Source organism: Notamacropus eugenii, chromosome 5 (genome assembly GCF_028372415.1).
Source record: "Notamacropus eugenii isolate mMacEug1 chromosome 5, mMacEug1.pri_v2, whole genome shotgun sequence".
Classification (NCBI taxonomy): Eukaryota; Metazoa; Chordata; class Mammalia; order Diprotodontia; family Macropodidae; genus Notamacropus; species Notamacropus eugenii.
Genome location: NC_092876.1, coordinates 205454451 through 205474219, shown reverse-complemented (window position 1 = coordinate 205474219; position 19769 = coordinate 205454451). Strand labels below are relative to the sequence as shown.

At 40.1% G+C, this 19769-nt stretch overlaps 1 long non-coding RNA gene across 1 annotated transcript; it reads right to left on the bottom strand.

The window, feature by feature from the left end:
* Window positions 1-14005: 14005 nt before the first annotated feature.
* LOC140505689 (uncharacterized) lies at window positions 14006-19533 on the bottom strand. The gene is made up of 3 exons (XR_011967617.1): window positions 19308-19533; window positions 17470-17728; window positions 14006-15250 (listed from the first exon to the last, which is right to left on the bottom strand). It is a non-coding gene; the product is annotated as an uncharacterized lncRNA (long non-coding RNA).
* Between the last annotated feature and the right edge of the window lie 236 nt (window positions 19534-19769).

Below are 19769 nucleotides of genomic sequence, written 5' to 3'. Positions count from 1 at the left end.
CAATCTAGGAAGGCTTAGATAGGAGGCTTGCTGAGGGCATAACAACCACTGCCAGTTATGGCTTCCTGGCATACCTGACAGCAATGTTCACATCCAGAAATGTTGCTTTCTTTTCTTTTTTCCTCCCCATTTGTTTCCCCGGGGCCAGGTTGATTCTTGTCTAAAACCTGTGTTTTTCATTCCTCTTAGCAAATGCATTCCTCTCACTTAGTGTCTCTAGTGAATTTCCAGTAGAGTGTATAATCTAAGGGGACCTCATACTTCCAAGTTTCAGTTACGATGAGTCATTGCAGTGTTCAAAGGAAAACGAAGCATTGTTTGCTTGGAGGCAGGGGGCTGAATGAATCCAATGACCTCCTAAGGTCCTCTTCAGCTCTATATTTTGTAAAGAGAGAAGCAGTGAATCATATCTTTTAGGAAATTTACATTGACTGATGCAACATTAATTGCTTTTCACAGTGGTTTTTTTTTTGGTTTTGGTTTTGGTTTTTTTGATGCTCTCCCCCAAGGTTTTAAAAGATAGTGTAAGTAACAGAAATTTTGTTCTAAATTTTGTTTGACTTCTCTACTCTCAAGTCTTCCCCCACCCCTCAATAGATACTGATTTTTAAAGTATACTTTGTACTCTCTCATCCATGCCCTGTGGTCAGTACTTTAATATTTTTATATTTAAATTGCAGTGATTTTGGTGACACTGTGTCCCAAGCATTTTACTCTCTCACTATTGAGTTTGTTTAGTATGATTCATCCTGACATATGTCGGCAATGTACACATTATTGGGAGTTATTTTTTTTTTCTTTCAAGAGTCAGAGAGATCACAGTATATGTGATCACAAGCTAAAGTAAATGAGTTGTCGCTGAGGAATAAAAAGGTTCCCCTTTGTATTTTCAGAGCTCAGTTAAAGAACCTAAAAAATCCTTGTTGGTGTGGTTCTGAGTAGATTTAAGACCTTTGATTTGGATGAGAAAATTCTAAAATTAGAAATTGTAGTACCTTTTCTTTCAGTAGCCTAAGTGGCAGTTGAGGACACAGATCTGGTGAGAAAGAATTGCCTTCTCTAGACCAATGATGTAAAACACTTTTACAAACTTAAAAACAGTCATTTCGTTGGCCTCTCCTAACACTGGAATAGGAAAAATCATATGGCGAAACAGCTGTCTGCTCTAGAATAAATGTGCTTTTCCTTTCTTCCCTGGGATCATTTGGTTTATAAATTCTATTCTGGGGGTTGGCACTAAATGTATTTCAGCAGCATCCAGTGTGTAGAATAGGTGAGCCACTCAGTGGAGCCTTTGTATCAACAAAGTCTGTGGATCATTCCGTAGGCTGCATGCAGCTTTGGTGCCTAAAACCCAAACATTGCTGCTAGACAGCCCCCAAAATGCAGGGCAGCCCAGATATCTGATGGTGTTGGGGACACCCAGGACATCTCAACTCTTTCCGAGTGATGTGCTAAATAAACTGTGGAAGAAAAGGTACACAATTTATCGAGAAGGAATATTGAAGAATCCTACAGAATGCAATTTTGGTTAGCATTTACTTAGGTCCAGGGAGCCAGAAAGCATAGCTGTACTTAGAGGGTTAACAGAAAAGCACAAAGCATGCCAATTACATTGGTGTATGCAAACTGCTTCACTTCTTAGCCAGTTATTTGCTGATTTTGTTTCCAGAAAATCCCTAGATGATTTTCCATTTTTAGCTATATGTTGTTCTGCAAGGAATTTCCATAACCAAATTGATCTTTCTTTTTGTTGCACCAATCAGAGAAATCCGATATACCATTATCACAGTGTAAGTCTGTAGTTAAAAATTGGAATTTGAACTCTTCCAGTGATTCCAGATCTTTGTTCCTTGATAATCATTTATGGCGGTGATATAGATGACAGAAGCCGTCTTCCCTTTTGAGCGCAGGAATAACAATATGACATTTCCAAGGGAGTTCTGAGATTCTGCTTTGCGGTTGAGTAGTGTACTAGTTAAGGGAAAGCTGCTTTCTTATGCATCATGTAAATCATCCTTGTTGATGAGAACTGTTCATATTAATGAACACGTACATTTTCTTTTCTTTACATTGTAGCAGAAACCGTTTTACTTGTTAATAATCAACCAATGTGTGATTTGCTCCAGACTGTTAGAGGGAAAAGTGAGATTCAAGTCTTTGAAAAATGTTATTGCTTTTTACAGTAGCCTTCATCTACTTTCCATGTGGTGCATTTAACTAAAATAAGCAACAAGAACCCTGTGAATAAACTACTGAAAAAGCCTGGCGTCTTGTATTCAATGGGGCCCGCCACCACAGCCCAGCACGATAGTACAGTAGCGTGTGGTGGTTAGCCAACCTGTCAAGCACTGTTGAAATGAAAGCAATATATCCATGAATGAAAGGTAAATTGCAATCCTTTGCCCTTTGAGGCATATTTCAGCCAGGGAGGGGAACAAAAAGGAAAAAGAAAAAGAAAAATGGGCTCTGGGGGTCACAGTGCTACCATATGACCACAGGTCAAGTACATTAAATCACTGTTATTTGCTGGCCAATGGGCCACATTAGAAAATTGTATCCCCTGTATTGAGTTTAGATTGTGGTGAGGGAGATCTTTCTTAGCATTATTGTGGTGCCCGAGAGCCCTGCTCTAGTCAAGGGTCTGTCAGCATTTCCATTACAAAATCCTATTTTCAAAGGGTTTTAATATGACCATAAAAAATGTGCTCCTGGCTGAAACTTGGCATGTATTGCCTCAACCTGGGGGTGAAGGAAGGCTTGCTTTCTCACCACCCTCCACCCAGCTCTCCCTGCAGAAAAGAGAAGAATTCAGTTGGGTCCTTTCCTGATGTAGAAAGATGGAGAAAGGCACCACAAAAATCAGACATGTTAGCTTGAGGGTGGATATGCATTTGCATAGTTTTTTTGACCATAAATGAATCACCACCCAGGTCAGTTGGCATGTGCTATGGGTGACATATTCTTTCTGTAATTTGTGAAATCATCTTTTAAGAAGATTTGGAACTGCTTGATTGACTTTGCTATTCTTTCAAAGATTTGCAAGGACTCTGAACAGGCAAATCATAGGGTAGGGCTTTCTTTGGTGTTCTGGGCCCAAACCCTTTATAAATTAGCAAGAATCCTCTCCAATAGGCCATCACTTTGCATGCAGTGATAGAGGGTCACACATATGCTTATTTAATAGTGGAGAATGGATTTACACATTAAACTATACGAGTTTCATGGAACCATTTAATTCTGCTAGGCAAAAATGCTCTTTAAAAGCACTCCTGTAATTGTTCGCTAAGGTGGAATGGAAATCCTAAAAGGAAGTATTTTTAACCTTTTAAAATACTTCCTCAAATACTGTATACAAATACTGCTTAACCATTGCAAAGGTGTTTTATGTTAGTTAACTTAGGCTTGTATGTGAAAACATTCAGAATGGTTTCACCAAATTTGTCAGAAAAAAAGACACTGGGGGTGCTTTTAACGAGGGCTTTTTTTTTTAATGGTATAAACATAACCTATCATCCAGTAACATTAAGGGTCATAAACTGGTGGGAAACAGGAAATTCAGTGTAGAGGCTTAGGATGCCTCTTTGAATTTTCTTGGTTGTACTTCAGAATTGCAGCTACCATGACCATTTTTCAGTGAGTTTCCAAATGGCAGGTGTTTTTAGCATGAAGTCTGCAATATCTCGGCCCACTGAGGCAATCGAGGGATCTAATTTCATCCTCCCCTGGAGGGAGGGGATGGCCGTCTTTAAAATTAAACTTTACCTGTAACTTTGCTGGATTTTTTCTTTCTTTTGGGGGAGGGGGGTATCAATATAATCAAGATCCTTAATGTTACTAGAATATAAAATTGTTTCATTTTACTGTGAACATAGTTTGTGTGTTTAAATAACATCTGTCCAGAAACCATCTCTGTTGGTATTAAAAGAAGGTAGTCTAAAAAAAAAAAAAAAACCATGATAAAGACACTACAGTGTCAGCTCATTCAAGTCTAATAAAGTATGGTAAGAAAAGGTCTTGAATAGTTCCCAAGGGACAATTTTTCACTTGCCATTTAATCTTTGGTGTGTTCTCAGAAAAAAAAAAAAATTGAAACTGGTCCAAGGTTAGCAACATCTTCTCTGTAACTTTTTTTTATTTTATTAGGAAATTAATAATACCATTTTTCATTCTGACTGAAAGAAAATTATTAAAGGATTAGTTGAGTGTGAAATTAAGTAGTATTTTTCTCATGCATGCTAAAGAGGTATGCAAGGAGCTCACTGCATTCAAACAAGTCTCTGAATAGTTTCAATTCTGTGCAAGAAAAAAATTAACTGTTTCCTTTGAAAATACTGAACTTAACAGTTGCTGGGTGGATCAGATGACAGAGGTTAATCTTTAATTTTCAGGAGACCAATGAAATAACTTTCAAATGATTTGTATCAATGATTAAAGCTGGAATGAGGTCCAATTTTTTCTAATCCCTCAGTTTATGCTAACAAATGTAGGTTAATGTGGAATGGAATCATCTGTGATATATTATGTTCATTTCTGAACTCAGCTTTTTTGATGTTGCTTGTTTTTATGTAAAACATGTTCTTTACATTAATAAAATAGTAGTACTTGGTGTATGAACCACTACAAAATACCTTAGCTGCAGTGTCCATCCTCAGTTTCTGTTGCCATCATAGTGAAAATTAAATTTTCGTTCAGTTTGTAATCGACATAGCCCCAGAAGTAGCATCCAGCTGCACATGGGGAATTTTTTCCATATGCGGTTTTAAAAATTTGTCATGCAACCATTTTGCCGCTTTCCCACATACCTTATGTAGCAGAATGTTTGGTGGTCATCATTAAAAAGATTCATACTTCCTATTCCCCCTACAACTTTCCTGCCTGGGACTGTGGCTTGGAAAAACACAGGGAAATTAAATACCAGTCGACCCTTTGTTACCCTCTTCATGCTAATTCTCAGGAGAAATATCATTGCCCTCTTGTCCACTAACCTGTAATTTGTTGACACAAGGACAGCAACTCCCCACTGGGCATCCCATGGTCAGTGGTGAGAAAAAATTAGAGAAAGCAGCTGAACCTGACTTGGTAGACATATTCTTCTCTGTGGACACAGATAGTTCCAAAGAGATTGGCAAGTCAGTCACCTAGGATTGATGGAAGGTCCTGTGGAGACCTCTGACACACCTCCGCTAGCACCTCCACATGAGCTCATCATTCCCCAACTTGTCCATCTCTGTGGCTCCCATTTCTCATTTTGTAGCCCAGAGGTTTAAATCACCCTGTTCTTTTTAAAGCCTGTTCCCAAACTGTTGAAAAGGTTTGAAGTCACTGTGGGCCCATGCCTAGTTTTGTTTTGAAGACATTTGCAATTCAACAAGTGATCTGCCCTGAGAGAAAGGGGATCTGTGGGAGAGAGTTTGGAAATCTAGGCTAGGAGAATAAATTACAAATGGAAATGGGGTGAGGGGAGCTTTCAACTCTTATTGCTCACTCAGGTTGGAGGTTTGGAAAATGGGACCAGGTGGTGAGTGGCTGGAGGCTAGAGTGCCTCTGCTAATTATTCCCCTTGTGACTTGGGGTAAATTAACTTCGGAGCCTAGTTTGTTCACCAGTCAAATGAGAGGGCAAGCATAAAAGACCTCTGGGAGGTCCTCATTGGTCACTAATAGAAGGAACAGTAAAAAAAAACCAAGAGGCTCTTAGATCACTATGGATGGTGCAATGGATAGAGTATGGACTTGGAACCAGGAAGACTCATTTTTTGAGTCCAAATCCAGCCCTAGACACTGATTAGCTGTGTGATTCTGTACAACTGTTTTAACCCTGTTTGCTTCGGTTCCTCATCTGCAAAATGAGCTGCAGAAGGAAATGGCAAACATCTCCAGTGTCTTTGCCAAGAAAATTCCAAATGGGATCACAATGAGTTGGACATGACTGAAAATGACTGAACATGGATGTCAATCAAAATGAAAAGTTGTTAAACTCATTCAGTTCTTTTTAAATCAAGAAAGAAGGAAAGGAAATAAGCATTTATCAGATGCCTGTTATTTGCCATGCACTACGCTAAGCACTTCACAAATATTATCTCATTTGATCCTCATAACAACCCTGGGAGGTCAACCTGCACTATTATTATCCCAATTTTAACATTTGAGGAAACTGAGGCAGACAGGTTACACAACTTGCACAGGGGTAAGTGTCTGAGGGCTGGATTTTGAACTCGGTTCTTTTGGACTCCAAGCCTTGCACTCTGTTATCTGTGATCAAGGATTTATTGATTTATGAACATGTGTCAGTCGATAAGCATTTATTATGAGCCTACTCTGGACCAGGTACTAGGCTAAGTAAGGCAAAAAGGCAAAAATAACAATACTAATAAAATGATGCCTGCCCTCAAGGAGCTTACCGTCTAACATGTAGTGAGACAACAGGTAGACAACTTTGTACAACCAAGATATATAGAGAGGATTAACTGGAAGCAATCCCAGAAGCTTTAGGAGAGACTTGAAAGAAGCCAGGGAAACTTGGAGGTGGAGATGAAGCAGGAGAGAATTCCAGGTATGGAGGCCAGCCAGAGAACATGCCCAGGGCTGGGAGATGGAGGGTTATGTGCAAAGAAGAGTCAGAGGCTAGTGTCACAGGATCACAAACTACCTGGAAGAGAGTAAAGCGTAAGAAGACTGGGAAGCCAGGAAGGCTGAACAATGCAAAGCAATGGGCTCTGGCTCAGCATCAAGGTTTAGCAAGAACATGTCTTCGGTCCCATTTGTAAAAATGATCATGATAAAGGAGGTGCCTAATGGTGAAATATGTGGGGGGATAATGCAGGAAGAACTGATAGAGGAGGGGAATCTCAGAGACCATCTGATCTGCACCCCCTTCATTTTATAAATGACAAAACTGAGACCCAGAAACTTGCTTAATTTTACACTAAGTGTCAGTGCAGGGATTTGTATCCAGGTACCCCTGGCTCCAGAAATTAGTTCTCTTTTCACTATGCCCTAACAAACTCCCTTTATCTTTTTGGAAAGAGTGTGTATCTTTTAATGTACCTCTCTGTCCAGATTCAGAGGGAGTAAAATCTACAACACATGTGGTACCTTCAGTTTGGTCACCTAATAGCCTATGTTTACCTTCTGCCAGTTCCCAGCTGCATCCTGAGTCCTGAAGAGGCAGCTTCACCCTCAAGTGGAGGCCGTAGCTCTCTCTGTAAGCTTTTCATCATATGCCAATAACAGGAGAGTTTAACCCCAAACTGCTACATCAGGACTTTGCCCGAGACAGCTTTTATAACTGTTCTCTCTATATAACTATAACTCACTTCAAGATATCTGCTAGCCTCCTCTTCAGTCTGTCTCAGAGAGTATCTTGATTGCTTATTCAATGATGTGTTCAGACTTCTCAGAAACATGTCAGTCTGGTGTCCAAGGGTTCCAGGAACCCTCCTTGACTGAGAACAGATATCACAGTTTTAGTAGAAACGTGTAACTTATTCAGATCACACAAAAATTACATTTAAGTGTTATGGAAACTTGAACATGGCTCTTGGAATAATTCTGATGAAGATTCCTGAGCTAACGACTGAAAATCACCTCCTCCTCCCTCCGCTTAAATCATAAATTGCTAAGAGAAAGATAACCAAGACTGGAGAGCTAAATATTAGTGATATAAGAACAAAGCTGTAAAGTGGATGGGATTGAAAAGACCATTCTAGGTGGTCTTGAAAAGCTTAAAGTTAAGCTGTGCCTCTGCCAAAAGAAGGAGAGTGAATAGCTGGGAAAGGAAAGTTATAACTTTAGTCTTTGAACTCACATTTATAAATTTATCAGGATTAGTGAGAGGAAAAATGAATATAAAGAACTATGTGAACTTCAAAATATTACATAAATGCTATCTTTTATTATCATTGTTTTTGTTAAGCAGAGCGTCCTTCCCTAGGCAGCACAATGGGCAGAATATTGGGCTTGGACTCAGGAAAACCTGAGTTTGAATCCTGCTTCAGACACTGACTAGTTGTGTGATTCTGGGCAAGTCACTTTCCCCCATGAGCCTCAGTTCCCTCATCTGTAAAATGGGGATAATAGCACCTACCTCCACCCAAGGCTGTTGTGAGGAACACAGGAGATAAAATTTGTCAAGCACTTTGAACCTAAAAGTGCTATGTAAATCATTTTGAAAATACTTTTGACCTCACTAGCCCCGTGAAAGGATCTTGGAGAACCCCGGAAGACCCTAGTCCAGAGTATGTACAGAACAGACTATCTGCCTCCCCGTCTCCTAATCTAGACCTGCCCATCACAGTCTTAGACCTGCACCACTGGGACCTGTGTAAAACTGCAGGAACACAAAAGAGATAAATGTTTCCTCTTCTCATCAGTCACAGGTCAGGTGAAAGAAGACTTTAAATGCTGTGGCTTTAAAGTGGGAAACTTTATATTAGTACCTTCCCTTAACTCCTTCAACATTGGTGGCTGAAGAAGGAATACAGTATGGAGGAGGAGGAGCCCATGTGTTCTCCATGGATGCACATTTGTGGGGGAAGAGAAAGAGGCCATGTTGGAGGGGTACAAAGGCACTCGAAATTACAAAGGGTCCCAAACTGATCCGTGACTAATATTATTATCTTGGGGAGAAATCCAGAGTTTTGGTAGGTGGTTCACAAGCTTGCAAAAGCAGTGGTCAAATGTGAACCCACTTCGTGAAGAATTTGGCCCTTAGCTATGAGCCTTGTCAACTTAATTCTTGTCAAACAGGACTTTTTCCCTACCCTGTGTTGCTTCACTGAGTTCTAGAAAAAGATAAATCCATTGACCCTGAATAAAGCTTTCCTTTTTCCTTCTGGCCATATCCATAATACCATCTTTCTGAGGAGCAGGGTGATAATTAATGTGCCACCAGAGAGAGTTTTCATTATTCCATCAGAATTACCTATTAATTTTCAAGATTCCTCTGATTAAGCCAGAAATTTGACAGTGCCAGTGTCTTGCTCAGGGTGGGAATATCTTTTCTATTTCAACAGGTAAATCAAGGCCCAAACCAATCCAGACATTTTCAATTTCCTCTCTTGACACATTCCCCTAAGTCCCCAACATTGTGTATGTTCTGGTTTTTAATAACATTTTCTAAGGGCCCTGGTCTCCTGCAGAGGAAACCATTTTTGCTACATAAATAGCTCCCAGTGTTTCCACTTACTTTGTAAAGGAGGGTAACAGATCCTGATGGCTTCGTAAAATTGAAAGGCTGAAAATTTCCACTGGGGCTGGATGCTACTAATACATGCAGCTGCTGATTGGTGTTTCCACAAAACACTTCTCCCAATCTAGTGGCCCCCTGGGTCTTTTTCAGAAACCCCCATAGCTTGACATGTTCTCCTGAGAAGAGAACTAAGAGAATCATTGTTGAGTGGTTTGCTTGGGAAGGCAGCCTCTAATTTTTAGGAACTGACTCTACTGTACTGTGTGCACTACTTCCAATCCCTTAATGTATTTATAGAAGTAAAATCTGTATATCATATCATACAATATAATATCATACAAAATCTGTATATCATATCAATGAGGCAAGGCACATAACAATCTTCAAAAGGTGTGTATTTGGAAGAGTCAAAGTTCATACCTCCCAGACCAATGAATTTGTGGTGAATGTGTGTGTGTTTGTGTTTGTGTGTGTGTTAGGGAGAAAGAGACATACAGAGACAGAGACAGAGACATACACTGGGAGTTGGCAGAAATAGGGGAAGTCCCAAGGCTCAGGCCATAGTGATCCACATTCCCCAAGGTTTGGCTCTCTGCCTATCACACTGCCAATCAGGAAGGTTTACACGATGAGGCAGACACTTTCTTTTGGGGATAGAAGAGGGGACTGAGCATACAGAGCATGGATAGGCTTCCTACCTGGAGTTTCCTTACTTCCTCATATGCATCAATCCTGAAGGTCATTTGTGTTATTAGCAAGAACAACAGGAAAAAATTACTGGACTGTGTAACTTGAAAAGTTCTAGTCTTTAAACTACTTCTCTCCCCAAAGATACATTGACTGCTGAAGAGCTGTACTGCTCCTTTATCACATGGAGCCAACGCTTTGATCTTTACGTAGTCCTATATCAAACTTAGCACGATAGCAAATCCAGGCATTACTCCACCCCATGCCACCCTGCTCTTAGATTTCTCATGGGTTATTTTCATCAATTCACAAAGGTTTGATTTGGGAATTGGATGAGATTTGCCCCCATATATAAGGCAAATCACATTTTTATCAGAAGGAAATGAGTTAATAGTCCTCAAAAGAGGAGAATGGAAAAGTGATAGATAAATGTGGTCTTGGGCAAGCAAATGGAATCTATTACCTTAGAGGAATTCTTTTCAGTACTCAAGTTGTAGAGAATCAATGGTGTTACAGTCAAGTAAGAGAGAATAAGCATTTACTCAGTACCTACTAGGTGCCAGACATTGTGCTAAGCACTTTACAAATATTATCTCATTTGATCCTCACAACAACTCTGGGCTATTATTATCATCACTTTACAGTTGAGGAAACTGAGGCAAATAGAGATTAAATAATTTGCTCAAGGTGACACAACTAGTAAGGCTGGATTTGAACTCAGACCATCCTGACTCCAGGCATAGCACTGGTTCTAACCAGCTGCCTCTGGGAGAGGAGTGCACTGGTACTTTTAGGTCCCCACTAGCTTGTGATTTTGAAGATGACAAAGAATGGTAGGGATGAGAGATCCTCCTTACCCAGCTTCCTCATTGTGGGTTGAACTGTGGCCTGAGTGACTGTAATTCCCAAGTCTGGGAGCAAGAAAGAGGAGCCGTAAGAATAGGATATATTGTAACACATATCAAAGATCCTCCAGAACCTGCCAGCACTCATTGGACATGGTGTCAACTGGACATCGGGATGGGTGTCTGCTGGTCTGAACAATTTGGGCTCCTTTCTGTGTGGCCCATCCCCATTTCCACTCTCCACCCCTACAACTCCCCAAGGAGAGCCAAGATCCACTGTTCTTTAACTGCTTCCCTCAACTTCCTCCCAACAGAGATCAGGACGAGGGGGGAGAAGGCCGTGCTATTGTGCTATATCTCCTCCTTGTTCTAGCTACTGCTCGAGGAGGCTGCCACTTTAGACTTCTCTCCTTAAGCAGTATTTTTAGTTTTCTTATAATGAGTGAGACAAAGCTGGATAGCTTTCTAAGCTGTGCTTGTGCTACTTACTTGAATGTAAATGCAGAGATAGAGAAGGAAGGGAAGAAAACCCAAAGGGGACAAGATCTGAATCGTGAAGAGCCTATCTATCCAAGCTGGAGCTGGCAGTGCAAAGTGGCAAGGAGTTCAAGAGCTTCATATTCCATAAAGGCAGAGAAGATAATCCTCAGGACTACATACTTCTAGTAAACACAACCCAATGAAAACCACAGCTAGTGAGGCAGATGCCGTTTACATTCTCCCTTTTCCCTGGGAGGCATCTGTGGTCTTGAAGAGAAAGATATGTCTCCACAAAAAGAGGAAGAATGAGTAGCTGGGCAAAGAAAGCCACGTCTCTAGTGTTGTTCAGCCTTCCTTCTCAAAGAGGTTTATGACATCACAGGGTGATGTCTTGACTCTAACATGAATTGGATTTAAGTGAGGCAGAGCTGCACAAAGTCATCAGCCTCACTCTCTCATCCAGAGTCGTAGAAGTCCAATGACAAGACACAAGTCAAGATGACTGGCAATGGTCCAGGATGTAGCGAGTGACCTTGGTCTTTCTAAATTAAGTCTTTCCCAGATCTCAGTTTGTCTGAGGCAATGCCTATTCAATGACTAAAAGTTAGATAAGAACTGAGACAAAAGATGGCCCAATTTACCATCATAAAACTATCAGTTTGGGAGAGGGAGACCCTTAGCGTTTCTGGTCAGAAGAGAAAACTTTTAATGGCTTAGAATGGGTGTAAATATCTCCATGAAAGGTGGAGGGAGGAGAGTTCCCAGAGCACATCCAGCGGCCAAGTCATCCCTCAGACTCCAGGCTGCTTGACAGCTCAGTCCACCCTGCTCACCAACACCACCTGGTAGGTTATACCTTCAAGAGCCCAGACACAGTGAGGTTGAAGGTTTTGTCTTTTCTTCTGTTCCAGTGTCAGTTATCAAGTCCGTTTTTGGCCAAAAATGGGGTCAGCATTGAGACTATTATTGGAGTTTCCAGTGGGTTTATTATATAGTGTGTGTGTGTGTGTGCATGCATGTATGTGTTGTGTGTTGGTGGCGATTCAGGCAATATAAGCCAACCAGTGTACTTATGGGAGCAAACTTCCCGCTGCACCTTAACTGTTTTTCAGTGTTCATCATCTTATTACCCAGCCTTAGAGATTATCTTCCCTTTCCCACATCAGTCTTAATAGGCTCCTGCAGCCCAGGGTCTGGTTCTGTGCTAAAGCAGTCTTTTTTAAGAGCTCAGTTTGCTTTCTCATATTGTGTTTCGCCTCATCAGTTGACACAAAAACAGAAGGCAGCTATAGTAACTTGAGATTTGAGTCATCAGACTCAAAAGTCCTGCTTTAAATTGGGAAGACACATTCTGGCACTTGGAAAATGAATAGAAAGTCTCTGGTGCAAGATACAATGTTCTCAGTTCAGAGCAAAAATGATCTTCGGCTTTTCCCTGATGCTGATGGCCCTTAGAGATATAAACTGTGAAAGGCTGCCTGCTCAATGTCCATCACGAGCTGGGACAGGGGGGAAGAAGGGGGGTGTAGGAGGGGAGAGTGAAGATCCACATTTTACTTTACTGTTGCTTTAAAAAAAATCATAGCCCTAGCTAAGAAAATAATTCATCTGTCCTCAAAAATGGACTAACACCCCCATTCTTTTTTTTTTAATTGCATGAAAATTTGTGCTCTATAAACAATCTGGTAAACTTCTTAACCTAGAGATGTGGGAGAGACTGAATACAGTCAGGGGAGGGGCCACATTCCGAAGTGTGAACATGCCACATTTCCTGGACAAGATGAAAACTAGGCCCCATGGGTGCTGGGAACTCGACCTATCTAGAATACAGTTCATCATTTGCCTTCTAAACTTCCTCCTCCAAATTGACTTTTTTAAGGGTTCCATTTCCAGATTCACACACTCTGTCATCCTCAAGCCTTCTCTTTTCCTCACCCTCCTGTAGCCTATCAGTTGCCTAATCTTGTCCATGTCTAAGCTTTGAGATAGGGCAGTAGGGTGCCAGGCCTGGAGTGAGGAAGACCTGAGTTCAAATCTAGCCTCAGGCACCAACTAGCTGTGGAATACTGGGCAAGTTACTTAACCCTATTTACCTCAGTTTCCCTCATCTATAAAATGAGCTGGAGAAGGAAATGGCAAACCACTCTAATATCTTTGCCAAGAAAACCCCAAAAGGGGTCATGAAGAGTCAGACGTGACTGAAAACAACTAAACAAACAAACGCTTTGAAATAAGGATTATATTTATCCTACCTTTCTCCAAGGGTTATTGGGAGAAGTGTTTTTTCAAAGCTCAAAATACTTTATAAATATGAGTTATCAAGTGAAAGAAAACCTGTGATTATATAAGAAATAACTTACATTTCTATAGCCCTTTAAGGGTTACAAAATACCTTCCTTCTGCCAACCTGGTGAAGTAGCTAGTAATCTTTATTAAACTATGTCTGAATTAATGACGTTGGGAAAAACAATCCCAGAACTCAATTGGGACTTCATCTCATGTACTGTAACATGATAAGGCAAAGGAAATTCTCTTAAAAATGACCAGCTTTCTTATTTGCTGTGGGAACAAACTTCCTGCTGTGGCTTAGCTGTTTTTCAGCGTTCATCGTCTTATTACATACCCTTAAAGATTATCTTTCCTTCCCCACAATGTCAGTCCCTGGCAAACCAGGCAGTCCCTGGGAAATTCTCCTAAGGGCTAGCCCCAGCTTGTTGTGCCCTGGGCAATGGTCCTCCTGCTGTTAGCCTTAGCTTCGGCTTTTTACAGCACAGATTGTTGTTCTAGCAATGCTTTCAGGCTCCTTTTTAAAAAATTTTAATTAACAGAAATTTATTTTTTCTCCCTCCTCTCCCCATCTCATTTTTTAAAAAACAAATAATAAATTTGTTCCTTACAACAAACATGCACAAACAAGACAAACTGCCTCACTGGCCATTTTCAAAACAATATATGTCTCCTCCTTTGTATGGATTCCATACCTTTTTGTCAGGAGGAAGATAGCACATTTCTGCAGCGGTGCTCTGGAATCAGGATGGTCATTGCGTTGATCAAAATTCCTACTGTTTCAAAATTGTTTGTTTTCACAGCGTTGTTACTATCATATACTAACTTATTCTCCTAGTTCTCATATTACTTTTCATCAGTTTATGTATGTCTTCAAAATTACCCCTTTTTATAATATTGTTGTAATAGAATCAATTATTCTGGTTTTCTCACTTTACTCTGCACCAGTTCATCTTTAAACATCATTCATTTCCTCATTTCTTACAGCACCATGGTATTCATGTGCATTTGTATACTTCCGACTGGCTAAAGTTCCTCACTGATGGGCACCAGTTTCTAGTGTTTGCCCACTGCATATTTATACTAACTCACCTTCAAGTGAAACTCCAAGCTTTAGAAAGCACCCTCTTCTCATCATCCCTTTGAGCTAGGTAATTCAAATAAAAATATCACCATTTTATAGATGAAAAAAGAGGCTTGGAAAAGGGGAATCACAGAATTATCTAGTCCAACCTGTAAATGGAAAAGAATCTCCTCTAAGACACATCTAACAAGGCATACGTTTAAAGCCTGAATACGCTGAATTCTGTTTTTCCCTGAGCAAATCTAAGACTCTTTCTTTGGAATTTCCACTCATCACTCTGAGTTTTGCTCCCTGCTACTGGGCAGAATCACTTTAATTCTTCCACCATATTCCTTCAAATCCTTAAACAGCTGATTTCCTTCCCCACCCCCACATCTTTCCATTTCCTCCAAATGGCATAATCTCCAATTTCTTCATCAAGAAGGTCATCCTCTTTTGGGTAGTCTCTGATGTATCAATGTCTTTCCTTAATTGTGGTATCCAGAACTGAACACAATGTTCATATGGAGTAGGATTTGTATGCAGGTTCTTGGTCCCAGTTCAAGTGTGCTTTCCAAGAGAGTTTTCATGTTCCTTGCTCCACTCCCAATCCTCTCCCTTCCCTTCTTCCTTTAGCTGACTGAGCTCTGGGTATCCTTCACATGGATTTGCTCTTCCAAGAAGCTCTGGACATGACCTGCATGGATATATTTCACAAGAACTAATTTAGGTCCAGGAAACACATATCAAGGCTCTCAGACCCTTACTAGCTGTGTAACCCCAGGCAAGTCACTTCAACTCTGTTTGCCTCAGTTTCCTCATCTGTAAAATGGGAATAATAATAGCACTTACCTCCCAGGATTGTTGTGAGGATCAAATGAGATAACTGTAAAGTGCTTGGTACATAGTAAACATTATGCTTAAGCTATTATTATTATTAATTGGCATGTGAATAGTAAATAAAGACTGTTTTACACTGGTGCACTACTTGATGCCAGAATAGTCACATGACAGGATACAAACTCCTTACTCAGAAGTATGAGGAGGAACAATTTCCACTATAATATAAAAGATGCTCACTTCCCCAAGAAGTCCTAGAAACTATAGGCCCAAAAGAGGGAAATAATTTTCTCCTTGCAATAGATTTATAACATAAACATTAAGGGCAAGGTACTAGCTACCCATGATGAATGCAAGTGACCTGGCCCTAATGAACTAAATCCTAAAGATACTAAAAGAATGGGTCAGTGTGACTGCTGATTCACTGTCATTGAAAGGTTGTGAAGGGTAGGATAAGTGACATAAGATTTAAAAAGGATATATGTCTCAATTAAAAAAAAAAAAAGACAAGTAGGATCTTCAGCCTGGTGAATTTGCTTCAATACTGGCAAGATTCTAGACTGTATTATTAAAGAGATAGCAAACATCTAGAAAAAAAGGAAGTGGTGATTACTTGGCTTTATCAACATGGGATCATAGTCAGACCATTTTGGATAGTTAAGAGAATTATAGGTCAGAGGAATAGTGATATAATATACCTAGATTTACTCTGCCTAGGTTTTAACAAAGCACTTAACTCTTGCTAAGGCACTCATAACCATTCTTATGGAAAAGATGGAGTAATGTGGCTAGATGTGTGCTGTTAAATGGATTCTATATTGATGGAATGGATTCAAAGAGGAGTTATGAATGGTTCAGTATCAATTTGGAAGGCCCAGTAGAGAGCACAAGGAATCAGTGTTTAGTCTTATACTGATGGGCCATCTCCAGTCATCCTGATGAGTATCTGGTCACTGGACCCAGATGGCTCAGGAGGAGAAAGTGAGGTTGGTGTCCTTGCACAGCCCTCCCTCACTCAAAACAGTCAAGTGCAAGTCATGTCATCATTTCTCTGATGTCATGGTCTTCGAAAACAAAAGATGAACCCAAACTGTGAGTAAACCAAGCTGCCTGAATGGGGACCCAGCTAGCTGGATAACCTAGCTAATCCTCTCCCCTCTTGATGTCCTTCCTTCATGCCTTCCTTCCTCCCTACTCTCTTTCTTGTTCCCCAGACCTTAAACCCAGTGCACTCTGAAGCCCATGGGCTGGACAACAATAGGTCCCTGCCCAAGCTCCACTTAATGGCTGGCTTAGAGTGATTATCACTAGTAACAGTTTCTGTTGATTTAGTTATTTTTTCTTTTGTTCATTAAAAGGGTCATCCCTGACTACTTAAAGAGGCCTATTCACTCAGTGGGCCTTACTTTCTCTCTAAGTGAATACTTGAAAAGTCAGCTGAAAAAAGTCAAGGTCTCCCATTGCATCCTGAGCCATCTCCAGTCATCCTCATGAATATCTGGTCACTGGACACAGATGGCTCAGGAGAAGAAAATGAAGCTGGTGATCTGCACAGCCCTCCCTCACTCAAAACAAAGTCAAGTGCAAGTCATGTCATCATTTCTCTGATGACATGGTCTTCTTTGAAAATGAAGAATGAACACAGACAGACAGATAGAGGCAAAAAATGTCATGCTTTTCATATTTGCAGATGTCATAAATCTGGGAGAGAAAACAAACACATTACAGAACCAAGATTCAAGAATGTCTTGGGCAGGCTAGAATGTTTAATAGGAAATAATGTTAAGTCACACTATGACTTAAAAATGAATTTAAGTGTAAGATTAGGGAGGTATGACTAAAGAGCAGTTCATCTGGAAAAAATGTAAGATTTTAGTGGACTTATAGCTCAATGAGTCAACAGTGTGATATGGCAGTCACAGAAGAGCAAATGAAAAAACAAAAAGAATGGCCCAAATGAACAATTAGTTCATTGGTTATTGTGACAATGTTCAAGGTAACAAATTCACAATCATGAAACAAAAGATGCATTTTCAAATACTCCTTCACAGTCCTGATGAGATATTCCAAGTTTACCTGGTTTTGGGAGAGAGGTCTGTCATCCAAGGAGCTAATAATCCCACAGCACTTAGTTCTAATCAGGTCACACTTAAAACATGACGTTAAGAACTGGGCAGCACATTCTTGGATGGGCACTGATAAGCTGGAGAATATGCAGAGGAAGGCAACCAGGAGGGTGAAGAGGCTGTAGTTCATTCCACATAGAGATCAGCTGAGAGAGCAGGGAATGTTTATCCCAGAAAACAGGTATGTGATAGCCGTCTCCAAATAAGACCTGCCACGTGGAAAATGGATTAGACTTGTTCTGTTTGGATGCATAGGGTGGAACCAAGAGCACTGCATGGAAACTGCAATGAGGCAAATGTAGATTTAATATGAGGGAAAGCTTCCTAACAATTAGAGAGTTGGCCAAATTTGGAAGTGGCTACATAAAGGGTAAAAGGGCCCACTACTTCCCAACACGCCTAAGCAAAACCTAGATTGCTAGTTGTCAGAGACCGTCAAGTATGAACTATACCTGAAAAAGGCTCTCCTCTACAATGTTCCTAAGATTCTTCCAACTCTGAAATGCTATGAAACTGTGATTCTGTAACAAGCCAGTGAGTTAACTTGGTCCCTGGGAGTATGGGTTGGCCATGCCATCCTCAGTGGCCACTTAGCCAAAGGAACAAAATCAACTTGAAAGAAATAACCAAGTTCCCTTTGATTCTAAGAATTGAGGATTGAGACCAAAATATCTTCATTTCTCAATTACGCATAACTTGAAAACTTGTACTAAGACTTTTGGAACACCCTGTTTTTAATGAAGGGAACTTCTCTGACTTCTGTTGAAAAGTTCATGGGTCAGCTTTAGCTAAAGCTGTGAAGTATTAGATCTTATGTACCAGTATCTGTTGTAGAAGATGAAGAGGTTTAAAAAAAATTCTATGAAGAGCTCAGTAAGATACTCTAAATTAAGTCAATTATACTTTGTAACTGAGTCATTGTTGTTGAGTCATCTCAGTCATGTCCAAGTCTTCTTGACCCCATTTGGGGTTCTTGGCAGAGACAATGGAGTGGTTTGCCATTTCCCTCTCCTCTGCCTCAGTTCCTCTATAAATGAGGAATTGAGGCAAACAGGGTTAAGTGATTTGTCCAGAGTCACACAGATAGTAAGTGACTGAGGTTGGATTTGAACTCATGAATAAAGAGTCTTCTGGATTCACAGCACCACTTATGCAAAGAGGGAAATAGAGGAAAATATGCACAATATGATTTGAGATAAAGACCAAGAGTAACCAAAAAATTTTAGACTATACAGAAACACAAAAACCTACATATTATGAATAATTTTTTTCAAAGAAGAATCAGATGGTGCTAGATATGACAAGTACCAAAAAACCACAAAAAATGAAAGTAGTTATAAGACAGGAAGTGACTCATCACTGATGTGGGAGTAATTTCTGAATCAGTTGTCTGTGTACAGTCACACCTGTGACTTTTTAGAGCAATGGTCAAAATTATTAAAAAGCTAGAAGAATAAAAATGAGAAAAAGACAAGGGATGTAATTAAAACAACTCCAAACTAACCTACTTAAACAAGTTACTAGCAGTGAAAATTGAGACATAGATGGAGGAAGGTTGTATATATACCAACTACAATAATTTCATAAAGACATTTAACCAATGTAAATCAGATGTCACAACAAGGCAAAGGAAAGCAAAAGAGCCTAAACAAGGCTCCTTAGTCAGCAAATAATGGATCTATCCACCAGAGAAAAGGTATCCAAAACCACCAGGAATTTAGAATATAGACTCATTTATAAAACTTTGCAAAGAAGGATGACAGAAGATCGTGAATAATGTCATCTTACCTCATAAAACAGCAAGATTCAGTGGAGGAAAAAACAAATTTAAAGACAACTTGGGAAGAGAGTCAGCCACACTTTCATAGTTCTTTTCATAGTTAACCTATCATTAGTGTGTATGTTCGTCCTTCATTGCCGAAGAAGACATGCCATCAGAGAAATAATGACATGACTTGCACTTGACTTTGTTTTGAGTGAGGGAACTCTAGAAATAGCATCCAGACTTGATATCCTATAGCAAAAGATAAAAAAGAAAAGACTAACTCTTTACCCTTTATGTGTGTGAATTCATGAAGGGAAATATTAGTGTAGCACTTTAAAAGTACTCCCTCCCATGGAGACCCAGGGACAATCACTTAAAGTGAAGGTTTGCTTCATTTCTAAGGTATTCCTAAAGAGGTTAAGTGAAAAGGGATTCATTGTACAAAGTAAATCAGGTACAGGGCAGTTATTTATTTCTACTACAAA